Genomic DNA, 13,755 nt, shown 5'->3' with positions numbered 1-13,755 from the left:
GAGTTCCGAATAATGTGCCACAGACAAAAATACAGTGGCTTTTGCTTTTCTTCGAGGGAGGGGGCGGGGGGGGGGGGACGTGGGTCATCAGTTTCCTGACTGGTTGATGCGGCCCGTCACGAATTCCTCTACTGTGCCAACCATCTCAGAGTAGTACTTGCAACCTATGTCCTCAATTATTTGCTGGATGTATTCCAATCTCTGTCTTCCCCTACAGTTTTGCCCTCTACAGTTCCCTTAAGTACCATGGAAGTCATTCCCTCGTGTCTTAACAAATCATCCTGTCCCTTCTCCTTGTGTGTTCCGCGTATTCCTTTCCGATTATGCGCAGAACCTTCTCATTCCTTACCTTATCAGTCCACCTAATTTTCAACATTCGTCTGTAGCACCACATCTCAAATGCTTCGATTTTCTTATGTCCGGGTTTTCCCACAGGCCATTTTTCACTACCATACAACACTGTACTCCAGACGTACGTTCTCAGAAACTTCTTCCTCAAATTAAGGCCTATGTTTAATACTAATAGGCCTCTCTCGGCCAGGAATGCCCTTTTTTCCATTGCTAGTATCCTTTTGATGTCCTCCTTGCTCCGTCCGTCATTGGTTATTTTCTTGCCTAGGTAGCTGAATTCCTTAACTTCATCCACTTCGTGACCTTCAATCCTGATGTTAAGATTCTTGTTGTTCTCATGTCTGCCACTTCTCATTATTTCCGTCTTTCTTCGATCTACTCTCAATCCATATTCTGTGCCCATTAGATAGTTCATTCAGCAGATCATTCTGCACTTTCAGTCAGGATAGCAGTGTCATCAGCGAATCGTATCATTGACATCTGTTCACCTTAAATTTTAATCTCACTTCTGATCCTTTAACTTATTTCTATCACTGCTTCCTCGGTGTACAGATTGAACTGTAGGGGGAACGACTACATCCGTCTCTAACACATTTTTTAATCCGAGCACTGCGTTCTTGGTCGTCCACTCTTATTATTCATTCATGGCTATTGCACATATTGTATGTTACCAGTCTCTCCCTATAGCTTACCCCAATTTTTCTCAGAATTTCGAACATCTAACACCATTTTACATTGCCGAAGGCTTTTTCCATGTCGACATATCCTATGCACGTGTCTTGTTTTTTTCTTTTGTCTTGCTCCCATTATCAACCGCAATGTCAGAAATCCTCTCTGGTGTCTTTACCTTTCTTAAAGCTAAACTGATCGCCATCTAGCACATCCTCAATTTTCTTTTCCATTCTTCTGTATATTATCCTTGCCAACAACATGGACTCATCAGCTGTTAAGCTGACTGTGTGATAATTCTCGCACTTGTCGGCTATTGCAATTTTCGAAATTGTGTGAATGATGTTTCTGCGACAGTCAGATGGCATGTCCCAGACTAATACATTCCACACACCAATGTGAATAGTCGATTTGTAGCCACTTCCCCCAATGATTTTAGAAATTCTGATGGAATGTTATCTATCCCTTCTGCCGTTTTGATCTTGAGTATGAGTTAACGAGCATTTCGCTCTCACTTAAGTATATGGCCAAAAGAGACTGCCTTTCAGGAATTGCGAAACGAATCCTGTCGTCCAGGACCATGTAGAACAAAGACCACAGATTCTCCACGAGATTGGGGAAGTGCTCATGCGTCTATTGTGCTGTGTGAGGCCAGGCTGATCAAGCCTAAGTGCTGTAGCATGCGAGTGAGACAGACGAGAACCTACGTCATAGGGAAACCCCGAAGGAGCTGTTTGTGACCAGGGAGGCGTAGCAGAGTGAACTATGGCCGTATTAAGATCTGCCATAAAATCAGATCCGTTATCCTAAAATAATTAAAGATAAGGATAAAGGCGATGACGACGGTTTATGGCTAAATGATATGTTTTATGAATGCGAAACGAAAGAGTGAGTGAATGTTAATACTATGAAAGATAATATGTGCCAAAAAGAGTCCGAGGTGGAGCTCAATTTGATGTTTCATGTGATATTGTCATGAATAAATTTGTTAAGGAGGTTAATAATGGCGGCGCAGCACTAATCTCATCAGCTCTTGTTGAATGTATGTGTGTATCAGCGGATGTTGGAGAATTATTTTTGAAGGAAGATAGTAATGGTGCTTTATGTGCTGAAGTTACGAAAGTTGAATCTGCTGGTATTGATACTTCAAAGGAAGAAATCTGTGCATGTCTTTCCACTAATGGAGGTGAACCCGAAATTCTGGATGGATCTGAGGATCTTTAATGTTTATTTTAGAATGATTGTGGATTTGAATTTGATGTGCGATCTGCAATTAATGTGGTGCAGGAGCGTGTAGGAGAGGAAACGGAAAGATGCTCACGTTTAAATCAAAAAGCAGAATAATTTAATGGTACTGTTGATTCTGAAACTGCACGATGCTGTTGCTACAATTTATATGATGTAACGGCAGAGGATGGTGAACCTATGAACGGTTCATAAATTGGTGATTTCTCGACGGAGGTAAATGAAGTTTTATGTAATGAGCTGTATGATGTGTCAGCGGCTGTAGAAAGAGCTGTTTGTGAAGGTATATGTAATGACGTGGAAGTAAAAAGTAATGCTTTATTTCATGATAATGATGTTGTATCTACTAATGTCGATAGCCTTAAGGGAGAACACAGTGAGTTTGATTCTAACATAGAAAGTGATATTTGGACAGAATGGTATCATAAGAAGGAATGTGATTTTACTGTAACTGATTGGCGATGGTACGGAAGAACATACGATCGTTATTGCCTCACTTGTGGGCTCGAGAGAAGCTTAAGTTAGCGAGAGACCTAGAAGGGATAAAAAATAAAAATTGGGGCGAAAGAAGCCTTAAATGAATTATTTTGGGACGAATACGAAATTGAGGGGTCGATCGAACAGGATATGTGTATTCTAGACATGGAATAGAAGGGACAAGGCATAGATAATGATTTATTAAGGGAACTGTGTTTAGAGCAAAAAGAAATGATTGATGGTCAGTCTCTCATTGAAATTAAAGTAAATGATGAGAAAGTACACTCCTGGAAATTGAAATAAGAACACTGTGAAGTCATTGTCCCAGGAAGGGGAAACTTTATTGACACATTCCTGGGGTCAGATACATCACATGATCACACTGACAGAACCACAGGCACATCGACACAGGCAACAGTGCATACACAATGTCGGCACTAGTACAGTGTATATCCACCTTTCGCAGCAATGCAGGCTGCTATTCTCCCATGGAGACGATCGTAGAGATGCTGGATGTAGTCCTGTGGAACGGCTTGCCATGCCATTTCCACCTGGCGCCTCAGTTGGACCAGCGTTCGTGCTGGACGTGCAGACCGCGTGAGACGACGCTTCATCCAGTCCCAAACATGCTCAATGGGGGACAGATCCGGAGATCTTGCTGGCCAGGGTAGTTGACTTACACCTTCTAGAGCACGTTGGGTGGCACGGCATACATGCGGACGTGCATTGTCCTGTTGGAACAGCAAGTTCCCTTGCCGGTCTAGGAATGGTAGAACGATGGGTTCGATGACGGTTTGGATGTACCGTGCACTATTCAGTGTCCCCTCGACGATCACCAGTGGTGTACGGCCAGTGTAGGAGATCGCTCCCCACACCATGATGCCGGGTGTTGGCCCTGTGTGCCTCGGTCGTATGCAGTCCTGATTGTGGCGCTCACCTGCACGGCGCCAAACACGCATACGACCATCATTGGCACCAAGGCAGAAGCGACTCTCATCGCTGAAGACGACACGTCTCCATTCGTCCCTCCATTCACGCCTGTCGCGACACCACTGGAGGCGGGCTGCACGATGTTGGGGCGTGAGCGGAAGACGGCCTAACGGTGTGCGGGACCGTAGCCCAGCTTCATGGAGACGGTTGCGAATGGTCCTCGCCGATACCCCAGGAGCAACAGTGTCCCTAATTTGCTGGGAAGTGGCGGTGCGGTCCCCTACGGCGCTGCGTAGGATCCTACGGTCTTGGCGTGCATCCGTGCGTCGCTGCGGTCCGGTCCCAGGTCGACGGGCACGTGCACTTTCCGCCGACCACTGGCGACAACATCGATGTACTGTGGAGACCTCACGCCCCACGTGTTGAGCAATTCGGCGGTACGTCCACCCGGCCTCCCGCATGCCCACTATACGCCCTCGCTCAAAGTCCGTCAACTGCACATACGGTTCACGTCCACGCTGTCGCGGCATGCTACCAGTGTTAAAGACTGCGATGGAGCTCCGTATGCCACGGCAAACTGGCTGACACTGACGGCGGCGGTGCACAAATGCTGCGCAGCTAGCGCCATTCGACGGCCAACACCGCGGTTCCTGGTGTGTCCGCTGTGCCGTGCGTGTGATCATTGCTTGTACAGCCCTCTCGCAGTGTCCGGAGCAAGTATGGTGGGTCTGACACACCAGTGTCAATGTGTTCTTTTTTCCATTTCCAGGAGTGTATATGCACTGCTCGATTCAGGAAGTAATGTGTCGGCAGTGTCGGAATTTTTTGTACATAGGGTGAAGAATGAGAAATTAGTATTACTATCTGTAAGTAGTGTAAAAATTAAAATGGCAGTTGGCGGTTTAAGTAATCTGATAAGGCAACAAGTGCTCCTGGGATTCAAGTGCGAGGAGAATCATTTCAGTATAGGATGCTTTGTATTGAATGGACTTATAAAAAGATGTGGTGCTGGGAACAGATTTCTTATGTAAATATGAAACTTCGCTTCACTGCTTGGGAAGGTGCTTGGATTTTGAAATTGAGGGTGAAAAAGGAAAGTAAAATTTAAGAATCTTTTGACGGGGGACAACCAGACGGCGCACACCATATTTACACATGCTTGGCATGAAGACGACAATATGTGTCTCTAGTCTGGAGAGGTAATTGGCAATGTTTTATTTCAAGATTTATTGTAGCTTGTTTGTTGTTTCGTCGTATAAGGATATTTTTTGGCACAAGGCGTGTGCAATTGTAGAGATAGTTTAGACGCACATTTGGGTGAAAGAAGGTCAGAAAAAACTATTATTTGGTGAACAGTATCAAGTCAAAAACCAGTGCACAGTATGCGTATAAATTAGGTATCTGGGAGTATATAAGGGATTTATTTATGTGTATGTATGTGTTAGGCTTAAGTTTTTGGATGGTTTTATGTTTGTTGTAATTTACAAATTATAAGTTATGGTCATGCAAATTTGAGTGCATTGATGTTGGAGAAATCTGGAAAATGAAAATTAATAATGCTTAACTAGGAAGACAGATTTATGTTTATCTACTCACCTGAGAAAATGTTGGGGCAATAATTTATTGTTTTATGGAGTAACGATTTTTGTACACAGCTTCACTGCATGGAATAAAACGCTATTTGTTGTTAGTTTTGAATCTAAGGGAGATATTGAAACTAAAATTAAATATTAATTTATCGATGAAGTCGATTGGGAATCGGTCACGAGATGCATGTCTTAAGTGGGACTTGAATAACGTATCAGAATCATTGAAGAATTTACTAACATCTGGTAAACGCTGTAAAACAATTGTTTACTGTGTGTTTTGGATCTGTTTATATCGATTCCACATGGAAAATGCTCAGTGCAGATCCTGGGTGGTTTCGGAAAGTGTTTTTTTTTTTTCTGGTGTCTACCCCCGATTCGAATTTCAACAGATTTGTTCCCGCAAAGCGATGGCGATGGAATGCAGAGCCGTACAGAATTTCGGCGAGGTACTCGGCTCTGAATGTGTGGAGGACCACTAGAGACTTCGTTGTGATGAAAAAGTTCTGCAAAAATGAGCGCAGTGGCGCTGATATTTCTGCGGTATTTCAATAGACAGTAGAATTTGACATATGCATTGATCTGGCGCTTAGGATATTTATGATACTCTATTATGAATTTGTGTTTTGTAAATTTGGGAACTACTGCATAACATAAATGGCACGCCAACATGTTATGAAGTAGAGGTGTGTGAGTTAACGAGCATTTCGCTCTGATTTAAGCATATGGCAGGAAGAGGCAGCCTTCCAGGAATTGCGAAACGAATCCTGTCGTCCAGGACCATGTGCCACAAAGACCACAGATTCGCCACGAGGTAGGGGAAGTGCACAGGCGTCTATTGTGCTGATTGAGGCCAGGCTGATCAGGCGTAAGTGCTGTAGCATGCGAGTGAGACAGACGAGAAGCTACGTCATAGGGAAACACCGTAGGAGCTGTTTGTGACCAGGGAGGCGTAGCAGAGTGAAATATGGCTGTATTGAAATCGGCGATTAAAGGAAACATTTATGAAAATTATTTAAGTCTGTACTAATTCAGGGAATGAAGCCACAGTAATTTTAATGTACCATATTTCTTAAATATTCATGTTAATCCAAAAAAACTTGAATATTTATCATATCCGTAATCGTTTAGGATTTGCTCTTAAAGTGAAACTAACAAGTTTTGTAACAATAACCTGAATGTTAAAATCTGAATGCTTCGGTCGATCTTAACGGTCGACATTTCATATAAAAGCGCATCATTAAAATGACAAATGTTGTAAATATCAACTCTGTAACTTTACTTGCTTAACAGATAAAGTAAATTTAAATTATCAGTATTTTCAGTTAAGCATCAGATCATCATTTCCTCCACACAGAACACAATGAACGATGACAGCATGACATCTTATTGAACCGTTTGGTAACAGAATATTTGTTGTAAAGTTTAGTGCATATTAGTTACTTTCGTTCTTTATTTATTTCTTAGAAAGCACATTGGTGTTAGGCTACTGGCCGTGACATCCAAAGTTAAGAAGGAAATTGTACTGGTTTTATCTAAAAGAATTTAACGTTTATTATGCGATGGATATTATTGTTACTTTATTTAGAACGTGAAAGTGGTCAAGCTATGATTATTTAAATATGTTAAAATGTAAAATAATTTACAATAAGCTGTATCAAATCAGATGGACGGCTTCAGGGAAGGGAGCTGCACTAGTCAGTTGAGCGACGATGTTCGCAACGCGGGAGGCGAGGCCGGAGACGGCCGGAGGGCAGTTCGGATTCAGACGCGAAAGCGGACTGTCTTTAGGTAGCTAGGAAGTGAAGCGATTTAGAGAATTTCGCGTGGTGCGGTTATCGTGGGACTAACTATTGCTTACCAATATATTTATTCCTTAATGAAATTTGTCATTAAAAATATATCACATTTTCAGACCAACAGCTCAATTCATGGAATCAATACTAGAAATAAGAATAATATTCACAAGGATTTAAAGTAACTTAGTCTTGTACAAAAAGGTGTGCATTATTCAGGAACACACATTCTCAATAACTTGCCAGCAGCCATAAAAAGCTTAACAACCAATGAAATTCACTTTAAGAGAAGCCTAAAGGATTTATTGGTGGCCAACTCCTTCTACTCCATTGATGAATTCCTCAGTAAAACCAACTTTATATATATATATATATAACTTGTGCACAATTTCACTGCAGTAATGTGTTCATTGTAAATAAGTATTATAGTAGTTGTATTACATGCTTGTTACCTTATAAATAAATAAAAAACTTTTTAATTTTAAATTCAGTGCATTCGTATTTGTAAAATGACTCTTTCATATAGCGTTCATTAAAAAATGACGATCATTCCACTTGAGACCTGTGGAATGGTACATTAGCTTATTTGTTTTGGTTGTAAATATTTGTCATGTATTGTGGTTTTTCTGACATCTTCCACATCCTGGAGGACCTCCTCACTACATATCAGCTGGAATGAAAGTAAATCTAATCTAATCTAATCTTGTCTTTAGGCGGTGAGCAGCCGCGCGCCTGGTGTGAACTCTAACTTGTTGCGTAGATAACGAGATGGAGTACTGGAGTGGTATTTTGCGACGGGATTGTGAATGATCGCGCGAGAGTGTAACAGTTACTCTAAATACGACCACTTTCGCTATTAGTTTGCTTTCCGAATAAACATTACTATAATCATATCGCAACTGTGTGGCCTACATCATTTATGAGTCGTTAATTTAGTTCCCAATATTATTATTACTGTTATATGTTATATTAACTTTGTATGTTTCATAAAATTTCGCAAACTTGCATCAGCCAGACAATTTAACAAAATGGTCACAAGTGTCTAATTTAGGGTGTGTAGTGCGACACGTTCGGTTCAACCCCTAGATGAGTTTGAGCCAAGGCATTTCGACCAAAAGGGACTGAAAGTGATCGAGACCATCTTTGGGATGTAAACTCGCACTCTCATAGAGGCTTTCAGTGTATTGTTTCCACCCATCCCCTTTCTCCTCTGCATTTGGCAGTGGAATTCCTGTTGCACTCTTTATGTTACTACCCTTGCTCCTGACTTTCCTTTATGCTGAGTCTGTCCTTCCGACAATCATTTCCTTTCCGATGTCTTCACATTTTTCCTGCAGCCACTTCGTCCTTGTTTCCCTGCACTTCCTATTTATTTCATTCCTCAGTGACTTTTTTTCTGTATCATGGAACATTTTTGTATTTCCTCCGTTTATGGATCAACTGAAGTATTTCTTCTGTTACCCATTGTTTCTTCGCAGTTACCTTCTTTGTATCTATGTTTTTCTTTCCAATTTCTGTTATGGCCCTTTTTAGTGATGTACATTCCACTTCAACTGTACTGCCTACTGAGCCATTCCTTATTGCTCTATCTATAGCCTTAGAGAACTCCAAGGGTATCTCATCATTCCTTAGTTCTCCTGTATCCCACGTCTTTGAATATTGATTCTTCCTGACTAATGTCTTAATTAAGAACGTAGGCTTCCGTGGCCGGTATCATAGTGATTAAAATTCTTCTGGGTATTATGCCGCGTCATTGCTAAAAACTAACACCAATAATAAAGTAAAACCGACGTTTCAGTCGAACTGCAACGGCCTTCCTCAGGGCACGACTGGTTTTGCATGGGGATAGGTGCTTCTATTTATACAGACTATCGATGTCTGATGTCACTGTTGTAAAACTTTTAATTGGCCCTCTAATATGATTGGCTAGTCATGACGTAAGGGAAGATGGAAGGAAAGAGACTATTCGTGGATGTCCATGTCGTCAACGATTGGTAGCTGTCCGCCAATCAGTGTTCGGCTTCTGGTCGGCAAGTTTTCCTCCTGGTGTGCGCGGAAGTGGACTGACAGTTGCTCTACATTTGTTTGTGCAGATACGTCCGTGTCCCGTGCAGCTTCTGCCCCGCGACCGCTGGCGGCCCGTTGGACTGGGATGGCCGGCAGCCAGGACGCCGGGAGTTTGTAGCCACCTACTCTGTTGATGTTGTCAGGCTGCTTCATAATTTCGATCGCCTCCCGTATTTAGCGTTCTCGCATCCACGATTCCAGTACTTCCTGGAACCTGATAGGTTGTCCACTGTCACGGTGGTGTTCCACTATCGCCGATTTATTATGTTGTTGTAATCGTACATAGCGTTCGTGTTCTGCTACTCGTAAGCTGGCAGGTTTCCACGTTTCTCCTATGTAGGCAGCTCCGCACTCACACCGTAGTTCGCAAACACCTGCAGTGTTAAGATTGTTGACTACATCCTTGGTGGAACGATCATTTCATGGATTCTGTGACTGCTTCGAAAAATCTGTTTGAAGCTTCGTCGACGGGGGACGTTGCCTAGCCGTTCACTGACGCCTTTTACATATGGTAGGTGTACGAGTGGAAGCTTCTCTTCTTTGCCTTCTTCTCGTCTTCTGCTCCCTTTGGTTTTAGGTACCTTTCTTATGATGTTGTCATCATAGCCGTTGGCACTAGACGTGTGTTGCAGCTCCTTTAATTAAAGAATTAATTCTTTAATTAAGGCGCCAGTGAAAGGCTAGGCAACGTCCTCAGCCGACGAGGTTTCAAACCTAGCTCCTGACATTCCACGCCCTGATTCGTGGAACGTTATCCTTCTGTTGATTATTCAAACTTTTTCTCATGCTCACCCCTCCCTTCGCAGTCCCCCCGCAGAGATCCGAATGGGGGACAATTCCGGAATCTTTTGACAATGGAGAGATTTTCATGACACTTTTCGATTACAAGCCCCATGTGCTGTGGATGCGTGTTAAGTGTCCTTGGTGGAGTGGTTTCCATTGTCTTCTGCATCCTGATGACGTTGATAACTCCTGATTCTTTCGCACGAAAGAGCTGTTTGCCGCCTCAAGGACGAGAGAGCGCCACGAACCCCTGTCCGCCCCCTACGCTCTCATTGACGAGGCAGTACGAGGGTGACTTTTTATGCCGGAAGTCTTCGGCCGCAAATGCTGGTTATTCATCAGATTCTAAGCAGTGGCGGGATTCGAATCCGGGACCGAGGACGTTTCCGTTACTAATCAAAGACGCTACCCCTAGTCCACGGCGTATTTTGGTGTATATTCTGAAAATCCGTGATTGAATGTAACAAATGCACTGTAAGTCTGACAAACGTTGATCACACGTGAATTCAGAACAAAATCTTGTACGAGTAAGTTCATAATATTTTGCGACACAGTCGTGCAAAAAAATTTATGAGTACTGCCGTCGTGCTGTCAGTAAACAAATTTAACACAAGAATTAAAAGTTCAGTTTAGTAATGTTACTGAAGTTTCTCAGTGATACAATCACAAAAATATAGATGATAATCCCTACTCGTGCGTACATAAACAATGCAAACAACAATACTTTCCATTTGGTACTGAATACATTACACTTCTGTATGAATATTTTCTTCATTGTTCCTGATATGGACGTTAGAAATGATATCTTGTTTATATCCACTTACGGGCGCTGGAACTATCATTGCTGTCGATCGTTTGTTCATTTGTGTGGCAAAATGGGCACTATAACATCTGGTTAGTGATTAACGTTATCAATTTACATAACCACCAAAGATTTTCACCTTATAACTTTTATTTATCTAGGGCTCCTTAGCTCTAAAAAATACGAGATGTGTAATGGGTATCACACACTGAACAGCATTTTAGATTGAAGATGAATCAGTAATGAGGAGACTGTGAAACACTATTGTTTGTTACACATCGAATAGTGTATTTATATTTACGAGCTTCATAAAGTTTTCATATAACTCTACTGGCTATACTGTCTTGATAAGTTTGCGGTGTTGGACGCATTTATTATCCGATAAACCCATTACTTTATGAGGACTTCTTCCTACATGAGTAGCTGGCTATGACATACAGCCTACTGGTTTTCTTATGTCTCAATTGTTGATCACATCCTGCATATCTAACCGCTAACCTGTATGGGACAATTGTCCTCATTATCATTCACAGGCGTTAATTCTTAGCTATGTTCCCCACATTTCAGGCACTGTTTACCTTAACTTATGGCCTTTCCTTATTAAAAGATTCCTTTGCACTGGATAATGTCATTCGCCTCTCATAGAACTGTAACTTCAGTTATTATGGCTTATTTGCCAGTAATATTTCTAGCTGTTGTGACAAGTAATGTTATCAATTAATGTTTATTCATACTTATGTACAGTACACTTTTTATGTGTCTTTTACCTTTTATGGAACGGTAACTTCAGTAACTTAATATTTTAATGCCTTTAATAGCCCAAACTATTCCATAATAAACTCAGTTAGCCGCGTGGGGTAGCCGTGCGGTCTTAGGCGTCTTGTCACGGTTCGAGCGGTTGGCTCCGTAGGAAGTTCGAGTCCTCCCTCGGGGATGGGTGTGTGTGTTGTCCTTAGCGTAAGTTAGTTCAAGTTAGATTAAGTAGTGGGTAAGCCTAGGGACCGATGACCACAGCAGTTTTGTCCCACAGTCCTTACCACGAATTTCCAAATCCTAGTTAACATTTACTGGTTTTAAGTCAGTACTACTCCGCACGCGCATACGCGAGACCACCTGCTGAGCTCGCTGCGTCGCTGCCCGCGGGGTCCAGTTAGGACTCAGCGCCCGCGGCCCACCTGTCTGGCCCGTTTGTGTGGCCTGTCGGCAAAACATTAGTAGAAGTGACGCCGTCCTATGACTATGTGCTGTAGTACTAACATTTTATGTTTGACAAGGTCAATATCTGGCATGTGTTAATTTAATTTCATATTGTGACATTTTTGAAGAAGGCTACATTATTATAGCCGAAACCTAGGTAAAGTTTCTTTGCTTATGCAACTGCAGGATGAAATTTAATATAATTACATTGTACAGTTGCTGACTCTGCTGCACCATGCTAAAAATATTCAAATTAGTAGAAGTGTTACCATTCCCCACTGAACGCGATTTACATTAGGTACAGCACTATCTAGTTCTGTGTTTGCTAACCTTTTCCTGAGTGTCATCAGATATTACGCTACTGGCCATTAAAATTGCTACACCACGAAGATGACGTACTACAGACGCGAAATTTAAGCGACAGAAAGAAGATGCTGTGATATGCAAGTGATTAGCTTTTCAGAGGATTCACACAAGGTTGGCGCTGGTGACGACACCTACAACGTGCTGACATGAGGAAAGTTTCCAACCGATTTCTCATACACAAACAGCAGTTAATCGGCGTTGCCTGGTGAAACGATGTCTTGATGCCTCGTGTAAGGAGGAGAAACGCGTACCATCACTTTTCCGACCTTGATAAAAGTCGGATTGTAGCCTATCGCAATTGCGGTTTATCGTATCGCGACATTGCTGCTCGCCTTGGTCGAGATCCAATGACTGTTAACAGAATATGGAATCGGTGAGTTCAGGAGGGTAATACGTAACGCTGTGCTGGATCCCAACGGCCTCGTATCACTAGCAGTCGAGATGACAGGCATCTTATCCGCATGGCTGTAACAGATCGTGCAGCCACATCTCGATCCCTGAGTCAACAGATGGGGACGTTTGCAAGAAAACAACCATCTGCACGAACAGTTCGACAACGTTTGCTGCAGCATGGACAATTAGCTCGTAGACCATGGCTGCGGTTACGCTTGATGCTGCATCACTGACAGGAGCGCCTGCGATGGTCTACTCAACGACGAACCTGGGTGCACGAATGGCAAAACATTTTTTCGGATGAATCCAGGTTCTGTTTACAGCATCATGATGGTTGCATCCGTGTTGAGCGACATCGCGGTGAACGTACATTGCAAGCGTGTATTCGTCATCGCCATACTGGCGTATCACCTGGCGTGATGGTACGGGGTGCCATTGGTTACACGTCTCGGTCACCTCTGGTTCTCATTGACGGCGCTTTGAACAGTGTACGTTACATTTCAGATATGTTACGACCCGTGGCTCTACCCTTCTTTCGACCCCTGCGAAGCCCTACATTTCAGCAGGATAATGCACGACCGCATGTCGCAGGTCGTGTACGGGCCTTTCTGGATACAGAAAGTGTTCGACTGCTGCTCTGGCCAGCACATTCTCCAGATCTCACACGAATTGAAAACGTCTGGTCAATGGTGGCCGAGCAGCTGGCTCGTCACAATACGCCAGTCACTACTCTTGATGAACTGTGGTATCGTGTAGAAACTGCATGGGCAGCTGTACCTGTACACTCCATCCAAGCTCTGTTTGACTCAACGCCCAGGCGTATCAAGGCCGTTATTACGGTCAGAGGTGGTTGTTCTTGGTACTGATTTCTCAGGATCTATGCATCCAAATTGCGTGAAAATGTAATCACATGTCAGTTCTAGTATAATAGATTTGTCCAATGAATACCCGTTTATCATCTGAATTTCTTCTTGGTGTAGCAATTTTAATGGCCAGTAGTGTAGCTATTACCACTTCCCTTCCCCCACTACCATTGACATTAGCCCCTAACTAAACTTTAGGACGAAAAATAATTTTATTTGAAAGCTTTCAT

The sequence above is a fragment of the Schistocerca cancellata genome, chromosome 2 (genome assembly GCF_023864275.1).
Source record: "Schistocerca cancellata isolate TAMUIC-IGC-003103 chromosome 2, iqSchCanc2.1, whole genome shotgun sequence".
Lineage (NCBI taxonomy): Eukaryota > Metazoa > Arthropoda > Insecta > Orthoptera > Acrididae > Schistocerca > Schistocerca cancellata.
This window is presented reverse-complemented; position numbering follows the sequence as displayed.